We start from the raw sequence: 16,193 nt of genomic DNA on the forward strand, positions 1-16,193 counted from the left end.
GTTAATCTTGGTCCTTCAGGAACATATCCACGTAGCTTTCTTGGCAGGAACTTTTGGAAGTTTCTTTGACTATAGGGTTTCTTGATGGTCGCCCACCCAGAATTAATCAGACCTGACCTTTCTTAGTTTCCAGGTTCAGAGATGGTCAGCTCAGTGGCTTATAAATAAATCAATTCATTCAAAAGGAGTTGCGGGCCACATGCAGCTTTCCAGAAGCTCCTGAACTCCAGCTGAACCAGCTGCCACTCTGACACCATTGGGGCTTGTAAGAGACGCTGCTGGGTGCGTCTGTTAAGCATGTAGCAAGGCCTCCCGTGTATCTCAGACTTTCTACCAACACAATTCGCTCCCGTTTTCCCTGGGCGCTGTAATGCTTTTCCCCCTCTGGTCAGCTGTCCCTCCCTTCTGCACAAGGAGCTCTGAAGTAGCACCAAGAAACACCTCTCTCTCAACTGGGGTTCCTATGCTCATTGCACACAGCCAGGCTCTCTAGCCTAGGGAAGGGCATGGTTTCACAATGTATGTTCTGCTCTAATGCTGCTTCTGACTGGCACATGCTTTAAAATGAGGCCCTCTTTCCTTGTTTTCCGTTGAAAGCATCTACTACAAAACCCTAAAAGTAGGCAGGGAGCTGGTGGAGACTAAGGAACCTGTTGGGTGCAGTAATGTCCATAAGTGGCACGTTGGGGACCCCAGGACTATCATTTAACCTCATATTCATGCGTGTTCCTCCCTCTAGATCTCTGGGCACCACTGATTATATCAACAGCACTCCCATAATATTCCTAAGCAACAAACTACAAGTAAGAAGCAAGTATTTCTTTCCAAATCCTTGCCTTTCAAGAAGGTAACTGCAACACCACTGCTGAGTCACCCCATCCAGCTCAAATGAGGACACGTTAGGACCCAGCTTGTTCCTGCTCCCACTGTGCTGGAATGCAGGGTGTGTGCCAAGAGGGCATTTATGGGTCTCCCGGTGATAAATCAATAGCGGCCAAGTCAAGCTGTCTCTCATCCACAGGGAGGCTTAACAAGGTCACCTCCGTATTTTCTTCAGATTAACGAGAGGAGATTACAGATATGGCGCAAGTGGGTATATTAATGTAATTCTTTTCTGTTTGTAATCAACTGGCTCCAGTAAAACTGCCACTATTTCAGATGCTGGGGAAGGTTAAAGGCTGTCCCCAAAGGTTTCTGGCGTGGGCCGGGAATTCTCGCACGTACCACACCACATCATTCCTAGCCTAGAACACAGGCAGGCAAATACTGAGGGGCAAAGAGCTAAAGATCTTCTTGGACAAATATCTTTAATGGCTGACCGACACAGGAGGCAAGGTGGGGATGGAACGACATCAGGTCGCCGGACCCTTCATACTTTGGGCCCTTCAGTTACTTCTGTAGGCAGGTCAAGCCTAAACGATAACTTACAAATTTTACAGAACGAATCTGGCTTTTCACATGCACAGAGTCATCACAGTTCTACAATTTGGTGGTTTGCAGATATGCTGGACTTCACCAACCGTAACTGCCCAGACAGCAACAGGACTATGCCCAAAGTTTGCAGAACGTTGTCATAGGGTATATGTGGCATGAAGTGATTTGGGCAACAGTGCCAATTGTATAAATCCCAGTTACTGGTAGACAGATTCTATGAATATGTGGAAAAGTAATGTAAAGGAGAGAGTGAGTGGAAGAGCTGGAACGCAGTGACTGCTGAAAAGAGAGATCTGGTTTCCTGGTTGCCCAAGGAACAAACAAACAATTCATTTGCACTCTTTAATTTCTATTTTTTCTCATCTGAATAAGTCTTTTTCTTACGCGGCAGGAATTCTGCAAATAGGTTAAGAGCCGAAGCAAAGAGTGGAAACTTGCTTGCAAGTGAACAGTGCTACGCTTCCAGCCGCGCGAATTCTTTTTCCATGCAAACCTTTGTGGAGTTCGTTGTTGGATGTGAGACAGGCCCGGGCAGTGTCTTAAGACAGCTTTTAAGAAATGTAAGGATGGGTGGGTCATAATACTAGGGGAAAGCACCTACAGTACAGTAAGTAGTTAGCCCTACCAGGAGTAATCAACAGGTTTTTTTTTCCTTTTGCATTCTTGTGATAGTTTCCAAATGCAGCTGGCAAATCTGCAAACTGAACACTAGGAGGGCAACACTCAAGCCTGCCATAGTACCCTTGACGAAACTCCGAGAAGCCTGGTGTTTCTTCTGGATTTGCAACGTCTTGCACAGTCCTACTACCCAACGGAAAGAATACGGGTCTGCGTGCAATTTGGAACGGCTCATTTAGGCGCACCGATGCAAACTGGGCAATCATTGCATTACCTTTCAAATCGTTACCCAGAACGCACGGCCCCCTAGTGGGGAGTCAGGCATCCCGCCTGGCCAGCCTGTTGGCCAGACGCGGCACCGTAACTTAAAGGCCCCTCTCTCTTTTCCTGGCTTGGAGTTCCTGCTCTTTGAACCAAATCTGGGTTAAACGCAGCCGAGCGAGCAACGCTTCTTCGCCAGTGGACTCACCTGGCATTTTGGGATGCTGGGGGGGGGGTCACCTCTTCGCGCAGGGGCTGCTGCACTGAGCAGAGGCACTGAAAGCATCCCATAATCTTCCAAGGAAGCCTTGTGGGCGCCGAAGCCCTGGAGACGAAGACAAGGCAACGAGGGCTGCGATGCTCCCAACCAGCAGCAGGTAGCGAGGAAGAGGGAGGGGCGCCTCTTTGCTGCCACCCAGTGGCCATCCACAGTGCGCAGCCCCAGAGTGGGAGCCAGCCCAGCCCCCCACTTAGTCTGCAACCAATCCAACTCCAAGAATCAGAAAACACAGCAAGGACGATGACTAATAATGGCCGTCAGATGGAGCAAGGGGTCCTGGGGCCGCCAAGGTAAGGCATTCTCCAGGCTACCCTGGTCCATCCGCCAAATACTAGAGAAAAGCTTTCTAACCGAGGCCTGTCCTTCGTAAAGCAAAATAATGCCCCCCTTTCTAGCCAGCCAGGCTACCCTAACCACCCCACTTCCAAACTCTGCCATTAACTCTGAAAGCAAATCCTTGCCTCCCCCTCCCCTCTTCTTTAAAAGTGGGAGAACACTTTCGGGTACCAGTTCCAGCTCCAGGAAGAGGCCTCTATAAAAGGCAGGCAGGCAGGCAGGCAGGCAGGCAGGCAGGAAGGAAGGCAGGAAGGAAGGCAGGAAGGCAGGCAACTATAACTTAGGGCTGATGGATTCGCTTTGCTGACATTGAAAGTGCTTTGAAAAGCCACTTAGGAGCTTAAATCCTGGTATTAATGCAAGTCTTTCATTAGCTAACTTTGCAATCCCCACCCCGGCTTAAGGCCAGCTCCCCTTCCCTGCTTTACAAAAGGGTCAGCCGTAAGCTTTTAAGCCTGCTCTCCAAACAATTTTAATGCTCCCTCACTCACTCCCCCCTCGGAGCAACTTCCTTCTCTGGGATAACGTTGTGGTCGGTGTTCAGAACATCGCACAGACGTGAAGCAAAACAGCCGCTTCCCGTTTGCTCAGCGAGTACCTGCCACATTCAGCCACGGCCTTGCCCTTCTTTCGTGCCACCCTTTAACTCATCAAGCTGCAGGATGGAGTGGGTGGCCGGCAGAGGCAAGACGCCTCCCTGGATCGCAGCAATTCCACCACGTTTGCAACGGAGGTGACTGGATTCCCCCCTTCTCCCAACACTTAAATCTTAAAGGTCACATTGGTATTTCATCTGTCATTTAAAAAACCATCAGATCCGGAAGATCCTTTGAAAGTGAGTTGAGTTGTTAATTCACTGGAATAAAACCCAGAATGCACGTTTATTGGGACAAACTGAGGCTCAGGATGACTAAGTTCAGATATGGTGCTGATGCGTAATGCGCTTTCTGGGGATTTGGCTGAGCATGTTGTGTGAACCCGGTCATTATGGCTAGAACCTGGGCTTTATGTCTTGGTGTGGGACGGTAAACCATGGTAGAAGAATCAAAGCTTAGTGTAATGTGAGAATCTCATTCATGCTTTATGCTGGATTATTTATTTTTTACTAGTCTAATTTGGAAAAGCTGGAACATCAGAAGCTGCAAAAATTGTTCATGGCTTCTCAAAACTCTTTGGAACGCCTTCCCTTCCAAATTTCACATCTGACAAAGCTGCAGCAGCGTCCCTGGAGGATGGATGGACAGGGAGATCTTGCTCACTTTCACTCACCCCGTGGTCACTTTCCATTTGGATTATGCAACATGCCGTGTGTGGGGCAACCCTTGAAGACCACCCGGCAGTTATAACTGGTTCAGAATATGGCGGTACACGCAATGTTGGACGCCCCTCAATTTGCCCATGTCACGTCACTGTTGCCCGAGCTGCGCTGGCTCCCAGTTCCCCTCTGGGTGCAATTCAAGGTGCTGTCATCACCCTGAAAGCTCTACATGGCATGGGGCCAGGTCACTGCCTCTCCCTGAGGGTATCTGCCCGCCCCACCAGGTCAGATAGAGCGGGCACGCTCCAGGTCCCCTCCCTTAAATGCGGCCGTCTAGTGGGACCTGGGAAGGCTGCCTTTTCCGTAGCGGCCCCTGCCCCGTGGACACTCCCCACCCCCCGGCAATCCTGCAGACCCCCATTTAGCCTCCCGGAAGGCCCTGAGGAGCTGGCCCTTCCCCCAAGCGCTGGGCTAGAGGGAGATGAGAGCCCGTGGCTGCTTTGTTGGGGCAGGAGGATGACTGAGGCGCCCGGTTTTTAGTTTTTGTCAAAGATTTTTACTGTTTTTGTGGTTTTATTGTTGTGAGCGGCCCAGAATTGTGCTGTAAAAGGGGCACCATACAGATCTTTTGAATAAAATAAATAAATATGACAAAAAAGTCAAGATCGTGCCGTGCCTGCAGGATGAAAGCCCTACCCCTTTTTAAATGTGTGTTACGTGCGCGACACATATAAAAAAAAGGGATGGGCTTCGATTCCACAGGCACAGGTGTCGTTTTAAACTCATTCCCACAGATGGGCTGCAAAGTCAGGACATAAAACGGACCCAAATCCCTGTTCGAAAACACCGTTTCCAAGGAACTCAGAACAGTAAACCTCCAGCATTTAAGAAAGTCCCAGCAAGTTTATCCGGGGAAAGAGTTCCAGAAAATGGGTTCTCAGAGCGAGCTCTGCAAACCAGTGAGCAAAAGAAAACTGAGGTCTCTGGGACAACAGCTAGAACACTGAAATGAAATAATTTATGGTGTTCCCAAGTAGGCAGAGCAAGATTAAACCAAGTTCAACCAACTCTCTATAGAGGTATCGGATGGAAACTCCCATCTTTTTCAACCAGCAGAGCCCTTCTGACCCGAGATCCTTGAAGGGCACCAGGGTTGCAGAAGGAAATACCGGAGAACCTCCAAAATGCTGCTCTGGCTTGCCAGGAAGAGGCAAAGCTCTGCTCCGGGCGTGGAAGCCGGCCTTCCAAGAAAACAGGACGACCAGCACAGCGAGCTTTCGAAAAATCACGACGTCTCTGAGAAGGGTACAAAACGCTCTGAGGCTGAGACGCTCTAACCCTTGAAGTCTCTTGTTCTGACTCTGAAAAGCTTCTCCAAAATCGGAACCTGACATTTCAGGGTTGGGGTGTTTTGCCCTCAAAATATTTTGCACACTCCTAATCTCTGTCCTCGCACACTAACTCAAATGCGTTTGCCAGGATCATTCAATCAGCTTCGGCCAGAAATATCTCGGCAGCATTCGGAGACTTCATACACAAACAGCGTGATTTGGTTTTCATTGTAACGCTGATAATGCTTCGATTGCCAGCATATCAGCCCTGGAAATCTATACGCTGGTAGCGAGAACACCATGCCATTAACATTTGTTAAAGGAAAAACGACGGAGAAAACCGCCTTTTTATCATGTACCCATAACTCACTGGTACTTCAGTTCTCAAACAGAGTTTAAACCAGGGAGAGTTGCAGATACTATCTTTGCTGTTCCAAAGGATGCTGAGCAATGTTATTTTTGTTTGCAAAAGTCGGGCAGACGTGGGCTCTTCCTGCAGATTTCCTTTGACATTCAAAACTTCAGGTGCTCTCACTCAGTCCAGCCACATTCTGCACTTTTGCACACTTCCCAGGGAGAGTCATGCCCCACACATATCCTCTACCAGCAAGACAACACTAGAAGATCAGGCTTGCACAACATTCTAACCCCTAGTTTGCTTGATCATGGTTTATTTTTAAAAACACAATTCTCCATCTTCTCATAACACGTTACACCTACAGCAAACAAACCTGAGCTTAGAACAAGGTATGTTAACTCTGCCTCTGGGATTGTGTGGCCTAACATATTGCATGAACCCAGGCAAATGAGGCTCAGTGAATAAACCACAGTTAAAACAAACCAGGGCTTAACATAACATTTGAACCTAGCCAGAGTACTTGGCTCGAAGGACCATTGTCTGAAGGAAAACAACTTCCTTTGTGACTTCTACGACTTTTCCTCTCCAGCAGTAATCTTCCTTACTCCCTGGTAATCGGGGGGTCTCCAGAGTGGGTGAAAAGAACGAAGGTGGCGTCCCCAACCGAAGCCGACCCCGCTTTTGGCGGGTGTGTCAAAGGAGTGTGGCTTTGATTACGTGGCTGCGGCTGCCCCCGACTCTCCCTGCGGACATCCCTGTTCCTACTGGCTTTATCTGCTGGTCCAATCTAATGATGATTAAACTAAATTCTTCCTCATCCAAAACTCGGCGTAATTTCCAAGTCCAGCTATAAGACTACAGCTTATAAGACTATAGCTTACAGTGAAGAAGCCTGCATTGATCTTGAGCTTTTACATCAGACTATTCTTCCCCCTTGCTCTCCTTGACACAGGAGAAGCTGGATGGATCTTAATCCAGGGGAGCACCACCCCCATCAGAGTGATGGGCCACCATTTGCCCGGCCCATCAAGGGCCACACTCCAAGAGTGGGTGGCGCATCTGGGGAGGAGGGCTGAGGCCTTGTAAAGGGAGAAACTGGGGACTAAACTTTTGGCATCCCCTGGTGTTTTCTGAGCCTTTGCCTTAAGGGCTGCGAGGCAGTGACACCATTTCGCTTTCCCTTTCAAGGAACAACCTCAGAGTAGACCCTGCCTTCCTAACCATGCCCGCTGCCAAGAGAGAAGAGACCCAGGTTTTGATTATGAACACACAGGATCCAGAACTCCACAGATCCGAGGTTCAGCCCCCATCCATGGAGGAGTTCTGAGCGGGCCACATCTGTAACTGTACAGCTGTTGCGGGAGCCCCTCTAATTCAAGGGCTTCCTGGAAACTGACTTCTGCCAGACGCTCCCATCTGCTGGGGTTCACCATATCAGCTCCAGGACCGCTCAGGGCCAAGCAGGCAGGATTGTAAACCTTTCGTAGTTGACCTGGGGTTGCTTCAAGGTCTCCCCAAATTGGGAGCATCAAGGGCAAATTTCCACATATGCAAATTAAACCATTTCAGACAGTTTAAGGTTTCCCAAATGGGGAGGGGGAGGAGCCCCCCAGCCCAGGAAGCACCAGCAGCTCTGAAACCCCCTTGCAGTGAATCGGGTCGCAGAATTTCAGCAGAAAGGGGAAGTGGAAATGGGATCTTCTGCCAAAGAAGGAAATAACCACAGATGGTTAGTTCTGGTTTAAAGAACTAAGTATGCTAGGCTCAGGACAAGCTGAACTGCAAAAATACAGAAAAATAAATAATTTTTTCCCCAAAAATGCAGACATCCACACCTACATGCACAAAACGAGAAACCAGAGCAGAGCAGAAACCAGCAGGCAAAGCCAAATGGCTCCCAGCCTGCACGCGATCGCTCCACGGCTCGGCCCCTTTGAGTTCTGTGTAAGCGTAGCAGCCACCAAACCCACTGGACTACAATTCCCATCATCCCCAGTCAACTCAGAGGAAAATGTGGACTAATTCCAATGTACCACAGATGGTTAGTTCTGGTTTAAAGGAAAAAGGGTTATCGTCCCTTCCAAAATCCGTGATTTGGTTTTAACAGGTCCCCGTAACATGGAAAGCCCGAACCAAACAAGGTTCATTACGGCTTGGCACAATGTATGAAGTCACACTGTCTTTATTTAATCTTAATTGCTTTTGACAGAGAATATCACAAATGATGGAGAGATGATAAACCCATTTGTGGCAGTAGGACTCCAGAAGAATAGATTGCTGGTGAAGGTTGGGGGCAAACAGTTTGCAATAGAGTTATTGAAATATATGATCCTTTGAACTGGTCAGGAGGAACAAGTGGAACAATTTTCTCTCCCTTTCCTCCCCTTCTCAACATTTTTGATAGAACGATTCATTGCATGTCCATACCAGGAATTCCCCAAGTACATGACAGAACCTAACTGATCAAAAAAGGTAAGGTGGATCAGACTGGGTTAATCCTTGGGTGGGGGACCACCAAACTATCTTTGGGCTGCTAATTAGGCTGGGAAGTTGAAAAACATCTCAGAAAATGCAACACTTTTACACCGATGCTCAGAAAATAACTTGCATGTATGGGTGAAGCCATAAGAGCCGAGTTCAACTAGGCAGCAGCATCTCATCTCAAAACCGAAAGCTAAGCAGGCTTGGACCTGGTTAGTATTTGGATGGGAGACCCAAGGGTTGTAGCCCAGACTGGAAAAGTGAAAAAGCACTCTTGGAGGACAAAGGCAAACCATTTCTGCATGGCTGCCAAGGAAATGACACGTGTCCATGAGGTCGTGGAAGTCAAACTCAACACAAAATAAACTGTATTAGGCCTTTAGAGATACTCTAGAAGAACGGAGGAAGGAGTGGGGCCCCACCCACATCTGATGCACGTTCCCTGTGAATTAGAAGCAACTATAGGGGGTGTGAGTCTGGCAGCTGTGATTGTGTAGCCAAAACCCTTTCCCCCCTTTACACGCATTGCAGATGGAACCCAAGCAAAAAAAAAAGGAGTGGCACTTCGATTGGGTGATCACAGTCACCATCTTGACTTTTTTGACTCATCCCTTTTGTGAACATCCTAAACTGGCAGCTGGGCAAGTGGCGCTTGAGCGCGTCAGAGGGTCCACAGCGTCAATTCCCAACATTAACTTTTTTTCCCCAAAATGGCTGAAATCTCATCAAATAGCCAAGAGGCACAAGATTTTGGTGTTCTTATGCAAGATCACTGCTGAAACCTTGCACATGAAAATGGGCACGGTTTCAGCAGTGAGCCCAGGTCACTTCAGGAAAGTGGACCATCTTGCAAGATTTTGAGCCATCTGCCATGTTTCTATGGGGAAGAGAACTGGCACAACGGTTCCTGGTGCACGACAAGGTTACTGACCTCGACGCTACATGGCTGCACCCATATGTGGGTAGCGTTCTCTGGAAGCCCTGAAGCAATCAGGCACGCCTACCTGTTCAGAAAGGGTTGCAAATACACACCGGTTGTTTGCAGACTACGTACATGAATAAACACTTCCTTCTAATCTCACACATGCTCCTCTTTTCAAAAGGGTTAATGATGGTGCGGGTGGGGAGGTGATTAAAATACAGGACGGACACGGGGAGAGGAAAAAGAACAAAATCTTGGCAGAGACCAGGCGGGGCGGCATAAATCATTTACCAACTACCAGCCACCCAATGTTTTTCTGGGCCACTTTTCATATGTCAGCTTAAGCTACTGCTGCTATTATGATTACTATTATTATTATTATTATTGGCATTATAGCATGAAGTTTGAATAGAGATGAGTCAATAAACCGCTGTTTGCTTGAATCCAGAGTCCGTCGCTGATGCGCTGATGGCTGCATGATCCGAGTGGAGGGGTGCGCTCAGATTCCAATTACCTGCTTATTCTTCCTTGCTTCTGACCCACCTCCCCAAAATCTAACCAATCCAGAGAAGTGCAAGGGAAGATAAGAAGGCGGGACGGCCAACCAGGAATTGGCCGGGCAAGCCAAGATTATTTTTCTCATCCCTAAGACTGACTCTGGCTCCTTTAACTTGCTAACTAGGATTAAAGCACATCGGGGCTCCCTGAGTATGAAGGCAGCCCATCGTTTCTTAAATTAAATACAGAGGGAAATAAAAGCAACAAACAAAAATTGAAAATGGAACAGATTTAGCCTAGGCCTAGGACGATACAACCTGAGCATTTTAAGTGTTCAGATTAGGGACATCCGCAGTGTGTGTGTTTGTATCAAAAAAGACAACATGGCAGCCACAACAGCACAACACGATGCACGTTAAAAAGGGGAGGCTCGAAATGCAGTTTTGCAGCGACAGTCTTGCCCCCCTCCACAAATGCCCCTGATTTAAATTAATGATTTCTTTAATTCCCAGATAGTCATAAATGTATTTATGCTATTGCCAGAAAGAAAAGCTGTTCTATTCCTTCTTTCTTTCATTTGTTTCCTTATTCAATTTGCATCCTGCCCTTCGATTGAATTGAACAGTCTTCTTGTGCCCTGCACTCAAGGGTTAAAAGGGTTTAAGCAATCTGGGGAATTACTCATGGCTTTCTAACTAAAGATTTCTTTTGTTAGTAACAAAGAGCCCAAGTTGCAGAGGAAGGTAGGGCCAAAAAAGGCATAAAAAAAGAGAACACTCCAGGAAAAGATGCTCCCCTTTGCCTTTTGTTAGTTTTGTAATATATTTACAAAGCAAAAGAAGTCCTTTTTTCAGCCAATGCCAAACGCCAATCAGAGGCCATATATGAAATATTCAAGCTGGGTCCGCAGACCTCCACTAAGGATTAGCCCTGCATGGGAAAATACAGAGAGACTTGGGTTGTGCAGAAGGACTTGGTGGCTCAAGACATTTTCTCCTTAAAAAAAAAAGCAACAACATTTAAATCGAACAGTTCCGCAGGTGCAGGGGGTGGGGTCAACCTGCTGGCAATTAAAAGCTTTTGGCACAATCTGGAGTTTCTCGGCTTAGTCAACTATTTCAGAAATGTTGACACTACTTTAAAAGATTCCCAGAAGCAAGAAAACTCAACTTTTACAATTCTTTCTCCACCCCCAAGTGCATACCCACACCCAGATTTAAATGTCTCCATCACCTGCAGTCGTATGCAATCTTAAATACACCTGAATCAAGAAACGTGCTCATCTTTCTCTGCCAAAAAGGTACTGTAGTGGGAAAAAGAAACAGACATAAGTTTAACAAGCTTAAGAACAAGAAAAGGGGCGGGGGGGGGCGAACAGATATTGTTAACGCCAGTAGGTTTAGTTTCTACTCTCTACACACATCAAGAGAGATTATGATCGAGCTGCAGGGAAGTCTGAGAAGTGAACAGGTGTTTAACACTTCCCTTGAAAACACAGGGAGGTGTACTGTTTAATCCTTGGCACAGTCAGCCAGAAGTAAACTCCACTAGGACTTCTACTGGGTCTCAGCAGGTGGCAACACTTTGTTAACACTGTCCGGGTTCTGAAGCCAACCAGGATTTAGTCTGGTTAGCACTTGGATGGGAGACCACCAGGAGATTTCAGGGCCTAAGATTAGATTGAGAAGACCAAAACCCTTCCAGAAGGGAAGATGTCAAACCACTTCTATAACGCTGCCAAGAAGATTGCATCAATGCATCTGTGTTATCACCTGTTTAGCTTGACTGAAATTGCAAATTTAAGGTTAGGTTCACGCACCACGTTAAAAGCGTGTTAAAATACACAACTGTTTACGGTCACATAACATGGGATACCTCAGTTCATATATCATGTTAAGACAGTGGCTGGGTATCAGCTTCTTTTTACTTTACTCGAGCAGACTGCAGTCAACCAGTTTGAACCACCTTAACTGAGGCCGGAGGGCAGCTTAGCCCTTTTGCCACGCAAGAGATGCATCTCTTCCTCCTACGTCATTCTTTAGGGTTTCTGTTGTGTCCGAAAACCATTGAAAAAGCAGCCGGTCAAAATGGACAGCCTACCCAAAAAAGCCCCTGCCACGTGTTCTTTAAATCCACCTTAAGGCAGGCCCCAGCCATGCGAGTGAAAATACTGTTTTAATTAAATATTAGTATAATTAGAAGCTGGATCTGTAGCATTTGCCTGATTTTTTTTTTTTAAAGACTTCAGTAGCATTACAGGAATGCACAAAACGATGGAATGGATGAGAAATTCAGTTCTTAACAAAAAGAGAGTCCATGCGCTCAGGCTGTACTTTCAGGAGCATTCAAGAGCAGGATCAAAAAAGTCAGGACAGTGTCACCAACGTGAGTCAAAACGCGGCCCCTTGTTTACACGTGTCCCATCCAAGATGCCCTTGAAAAAGGATGGGGCTTTGGTCACATGGTCATGGCCGCCATCTTGACTTTTTGACTAATCCCTTGCATGGATGTCCCTACTTGTTACGACAACATTTCAACGCACAAAGATACTGTTTGGAATTACAGTGTGGTGGTTGAGGGGTTACCAGGACTGGGACTGAAAAGACCCAAGTTGACATCCATGCGTAGCTTGGAAGGCGACTTTCTCTCAACTTACCCTAAGAATCACGATGGACCTAAAATGAAAAGGAGCTACTGCCTGCACCAGTGTTGTCCAAACTTGGCCACTTTGAGTGGACTTCAACTCCCAGAATTCCCCAGCCAGCCATGCTGGCTGGGGAATTCTGGGAGTTGAAGTCCACTCATCTTAAAGTGGCCAAGTTTGGACAACACCAGCCTGCACCATCTGAACAGCCCAAGAAAGGTGAGATCATAAAATAAAGAATAAACCAGGGACATCATTTCAGATCTCCAACATTAAGACCATATTTACTAGGGAGTGTAAACTTTTCCACCCCGTCACAAGTTTCCGAATTTAGATGCAACAGACTTTACTGGAAAACGATGTGTTTTAAGAGGGCCTACAATCTACGCCATCTCTTCTCACAGACGCTCCAATAGTGCCATGACGATCAACTGGCCTCAGCCCATTCAAAAAAGGGACAGCAGCAGGAATCTCAACTGGCTACATGAAACCCCATTAAAATGAGCGTGGTTAAAATATGAGCACTTGGCCTCACATCCTATGGATGATAATGGCTAACTTTGACATGTTCCATTGCTCTTGATGGGACTTAATGATAACTGGTTTCCTTCAAAATAAACAGACTGGTTGCAAAGATAATGGCTCTAAAAAAATTAAAGGTTCCCTGTCAAGAAGTTGCGTTAGACAGCAACAGTGAAAAATAAAACAATACACAAAACATTAGGACACTTTAAAAGGTAACAAATGATTAAAGGTAAGTTTTCCTGGGTAAATGAACCGTAGTCCAGAAAAGTTTCTGTCTTATTGTAAAACACCACAAGAGTCTTAGAAATTAAAAGCCATTTTAAGTTTGTCACTTTTTGTACCAGATACATCCACTGACTAAGAGAAATCAGCTGCAGACGTTTAGTCACACGGCCAAGATTGGTTGACTGGTTATGCGCCAAGTTGGCATTCACTCTTAGTGACCAAATAGCAGACCTTCTCCAGGACGAACTGTCCCCAACCTGGACCTTCAGGACTCTGAACAGTGTACCCATCACGGCTCTCACTGAGTCCATCCACCTTGCTGCTGGTCATCCTCCGCTCTTTCCTTTCGCCTTTTCTGGCATTATGGAGAGTGGCCAAAATACAACATTTATTATTAGGCACATGAACTGTAGTAGGGCTCTTCGAAGACAGACCACCTAGAGTGCGTTTGTATTAAAAGAATATCTCATTCCCTGAATGGATTCTCACTGCAATACAGTCATATAGGGATTCCAATCAATTTTAATCCTTCTACATTTTCTCCACCCACAGTGCCATAATATTCAGCCAGTGGAAAAGAAGTACTACGAAACTGACTATTCAAAGATTCTACAAGAAGAATTTTATAAAAAAGGGTAGACATTTACGTGCAGGTGCAAATCTTCTTAAATCGACAGCCCTCTGCCCTAATCTGCATATTGATGAAATGCAGGAATAGAACAATGTATTTATACTTACTAGGAAAGAGACAGGAAGAGTGATTTGCAAAGTTAAGCTGTCAAATGTTTTAAGGAGGACAAAAGTTTCAGTGCTGTTCAAATGATTTCTATAATTATGGCTTCCAGATTTTGGGCACCTGATGCTATACAGGTTAGTCGGGAAGCCAAACCTACCTCCAAATAATTGCTCTTTAGCAATGCAGTCTTGACTACATTCACACAACATGCTAAATCCCAGATTAAGAAAAAATACAATTAACTGTGTTCACGCTGTTTGGACAATGCCTAAACAAATAAACTGTAGTGTTAATTAATGTAACAACCTAGATCGCTGCATGTGCTTAGATGCCGGTGTGTTCCTATAACACACAGAACCATACACTTTTCAGTTTTAGCCCCGCTGTGGGAATCCGGCTGTTGCCTCACTTCGGAAATGTGTCTCCGCAGCCTTATGGCCTCCTAACAGGGAGTGAGGCTTTTGCACAGCTGTTCAGTGAAACCTAACATTTATGCAGATGCTAATTTGTATACATTGACATTCAACTCAAAAATTTTAAAAAGGGAAATGAAAAGTTGCAAACAGCTCCAACTTTTGCTCGGATCCCCTGTGGGATCTGGCAGGATCCCTGCTTCTGAGGGCCCGAGGGAAACGAAGACAACAGCAGTGACTCTGGGAGCAGGATTCGAACGGGGAAGCACGGCTATGCCTCCCATCCATTCTGAAACTATAGCCGGATTGTAAGATCCCCAAAAGGCTCTCGTGCCACTATGAAAAGAGAGCTCCGTCTTTTGAGTGCTTCACTCCAAGAAACTCTTTGTCCAGCCAATTAAGAATGCACAAAGGTCTGGTTGCAAGGCAGAGACCTTCTGCAATTCTTCAAACTCCCCCCCCCCCTTTTTTTTGCTTATAGGTTTTGCCCAAACTTTAGAGGTAGTGCAAATTCCTTGGGACAGAAGCTTTTTATCCTGATGTTACCCTCCAAAGTATAATGCCAGGGATAATGCATATCAATGGCTTTCAATTAAGCATCCAGTTCTTAACTCTAAATGCTTTTATTGATTTCGGAAACATTCATCACAAGGAGCTGGAGGCCTGTCACGATCCCAAGAGCAAAACAAAAAGCCCAAGAGAGGCTTTTTGATACCAATACGAAAACGAGAAGAGTTTTATTATTCTGTTCAAATCAAGTTTGCAAAAGGCTGAGGCCGGCGTGCATGGCAAAAATTCATTACGGAGGGCCATTTATTTATATGGACCGCAATGTATAGACCTCTGACATCAAGAGCTCTGGTGGTTCTCAAACCATAAATCAAATGAGTGGTAAAACAGCTAATTGGGGAAGAAACAACAAAATGCCACAATCCACCAAGATGGAAAGGGGTTGGAGGCAAACTTTCCCTTCCATACAGCACTTTTTAGTTAGCTGATAAAATACTACCATGTTCTGCCAGTTTATTGGAAAGACATTTCCAAGGATCCGGACTCTGAAAAGATGCTGAGCTGCTCAAAACGGAAGAAACCTCAAAGAGACTCTCACTGCTGTCCTTCAGAAGGACCAAACTCTGCAGAAAAGCATCGTTCGCACCACAGAAGAGAACAAATGTAGAAATAAGGGTGGGGAAGGCAGGACAGCCTGGAGCACTGACACGGAGTTGGAGCATCAACCTGACTTCGGTTTCCACACGGTGGGGGTGCATCTGTGAGAGGAAGTGGTTGCAAGAGCGGAAACTTCCTGCAGAAGAACCGAAGCGACTCAGGCAGAAAAAGGGGCATTCTGAGGCCACCGAGCAAGACGCTGAAGGGCAACACCTGAACCTCAATGAATCACTTGGGGCTTTTTTCAGGGGTTTCCATAGCCGGTCAGCTTTTGTTAACTTTGCCTTTGTGAAATGTAGACCCCTTTGAAGTCACAAAAGCAGACGCTCTGCCACAGACTTCAAAAGGAGACTCCGGAAGGTTAGAATGTCTTTCATACCTGATTCTGTAATAGAAACTACCATAAACGTATGATGAGGGCAGGAAAAAGCAGCACGAGTGGGAAATTGGGCCTCAGCTTTCCTCCTCTGCGGCTGGGTTCCTCAACCTCAGCCACTTTAAGACGGGTGGACTTCAACTCCCAGAATTCCCCAGCCTGCAAGGGTTCGGGTTAGGCCAGGCTGGCTGGGGAATTCTGGGAGTTGAAGTCCACCCCTCTTAAAGTGGCTGAGGTTGAGGAACAACCCTGTCTTGGGGAACAGAGCACTGCTCGCCTTCCAGAGCTCACCCCGGTCTCTAGGAGTGAAATCTGGTCCGGACAAAGCCG

General features: G+C 46.5%; 1 protein-coding gene across 1 annotated transcript in view; it reads right to left on the minus strand.

The window, feature by feature from the left end:
• Positions 1 to 16,193, minus strand: part of HS3ST6 (heparan sulfate-glucosamine 3-sulfotransferase 6) — an 80,030-nt gene that overhangs the window by 62,241 nt on the left and 1,596 nt on the right. The window lies entirely within an intron of this gene.

The sequence above is a fragment of the Python bivittatus genome, unplaced genomic scaffold (genome assembly GCF_059951505.1).
Source record: "Python bivittatus isolate LINGU-HERP-01145 unplaced genomic scaffold, Pbiv_v1 ctg000030_np1212, whole genome shotgun sequence".
NCBI classification, from domain to species: Eukaryota; Metazoa; Chordata; class Lepidosauria; order Squamata; family Pythonidae; genus Python; species Python bivittatus.